We start from the raw sequence: 2028 nt of genomic DNA on the forward strand, positions 1-2028 counted from the left end.
GACCTGGAGGAAAAGCAGGTTTGTGGACAGTTTTCAAGCCCCAGCCTGGGCTCATGGGGATCCTGTGGGTCGTTAGTCAAGGGCCCCTCCAGGTAGAGCCTCCATCACAGGCCTGATTCTGTCTTCTTCTAGAACCATGTGCTGAGTCTCCCCCTCCCCCCCCCACTCACTCTTCTGAGCTTGTTCCCCCTCTCTAGGATGAGGGGGTTTCTCTGGTGGTCCCTGGGTTTTAAGAGGGGTCACAGCACAGATGTAGGCACAGCTAGAGAAAGGTTGTAGGTGACGCTCTAAGGTCACATCTCAAATGTCAAGGTGCCACCAACTGGGGATCCCCTGGAGATTTTTGGCTATTAAAACGCTGATTGTGGGTGTGCGTTGGTGCTTCCAGCGCTGTGGGGAGGGCCTGCGAGGACCGTCAGGTTACTTCGTCATGTAATCCTGCATCTCCCCACTGCCCGGAGCGGCGATCTCCGTGAGCATGCATGCTGTATACAATCCATAATAATATGATGACAATGAAAATGAAGTGGTTGCAGATCTAGGATGTGGTTCTGGAGTACTTAGCATCGGGGCTGCGATGTTAGGCGCAGGGATGTGTTGGATTTGACATAGACGAAGACACACTGGAAATATTTACTCGTAATGAGGAAGAGTTTGAGTTAACAGACGTGGGTTTGATTCAGTGTGATGTGTGCTCGTTATCTAACAGAATGTCCAAATTATTTGATACCGTAATTATGAATCCTCCCTTTGGAACCAAAAATAATAAAGCTACAGATATGGCTTTTCTGAAGACTGCTTTGGGAATGGCAAGAGCAGCAGTAAATTCTTTACACAAATCCTCAACTAGAGAACACGTTCAAAAGAAAGCTGCAGAATGGAAAGTCAAGATAGACATTACTGCAGAGCGTCGATATGACCTGCCAGCATTATCCAACTCTCATAAAAAGAAATCAGTGGACAACAAAGTGGGCCTAATTCGCTTTTCTTTTTAAAAGCTTCTGAAGACAAAAAGCAGCTTAAAATCTAACTAAGATGAATAAAAACAATGCTTACTAAAAAACAAAAAACAGAACAAACAAACAAAAACCACAAACGCAGCTTGTGGTCCAGCTGACCTAGTGCTGAGATTTCTTCTTTCTTTTTCATCTGAGACAGAGTCTCAGGTAGCCCAGGCTGGTCTGAGCTCTCCATGTAGCACAGGCAGGCCTTGAATTCCTGGTCTTCCTGCTTCCATCTCCCAAGTACTGGGGTTCTAGGCTGCCACAGTCTGGGGGCTCTGCATTTCTAACAAGCTCCCAGAGCTGCTGCTGCTGCTGCTGCTGCTGCTGCTGCTGCTGCTGCTGCTGCTGCTGCTGCTGCTGCTGCTGCAGGCAAAGTCAGCTGGGCACGGAACTCTACGTCACTGTACTTAAGGACGGGGGTTCATGCTTTAGAGCACTGCTTCAGGCCACGCATGGCTGTGTATGCATTCTCGTGAGACAGGGGCTGACAGCTCTCCGGGTTCAAGGCTGGCCTGGTTATAGAGCAAGTTCTGGAGCAGTCAGGGCTACACAAAGAAACCTTGTCTCAAGAGAGGGGTGGACCTAGGTTCAGTTCCCCACGCACATCGTCAACTCTGTAACTTCATGTCCAGGGGATCTGATGTCCTCTTCTGGCCTCCCTAGGTATGAACATGATGCATACACACAGTAATACACACACACACACATACACACAGTAATACACACACACACACATACACACAGTAATACACACACACATACACACAGTAATACACACACACACACAATTTTTAAAACCCAGGCATTCAGGGAGAGTCAGGAAAAATGTGAGTACAAGACCAGTCTTGGCAACTTAGTGGGACTATAGCTCAAAATAAAAACAAGCCACTTGTCCTTAGAAGCCCATTCTATGCTCAGTTGTGCCCACTTTTCTGCCAAGCACCTGTTTTTCTCTGAACCCTCGTGTTTAAACATATACTAAAAAAGCTTTAAATAAAATCTCTACCTCTGGTTCATTAAAACA

At 47.0% G+C, this 2028-nt stretch overlaps 1 pseudogene; it reads left to right on the forward strand.

The window, feature by feature from the left end:
* Positions 1 to 482: 482 nt before the first annotated feature.
* On the forward strand, positions 483 to 1010 carry LOC126505299 (rRNA N6-adenosine-methyltransferase METTL5-like; annotated as a pseudogene).
* Positions 1011 to 2028: the final 1018 nt, after the last annotated feature.

The sequence above is a fragment of the Alexandromys fortis genome, unplaced genomic scaffold (genome assembly GCF_014885135.2).
Source record: "Alexandromys fortis isolate MF-2015 unplaced genomic scaffold, M_Fortis_MF-2015_v1.1 scaffold_57, whole genome shotgun sequence".
NCBI lineage: Eukaryota > Metazoa > Chordata > Mammalia > Rodentia > Cricetidae > Alexandromys > Alexandromys fortis.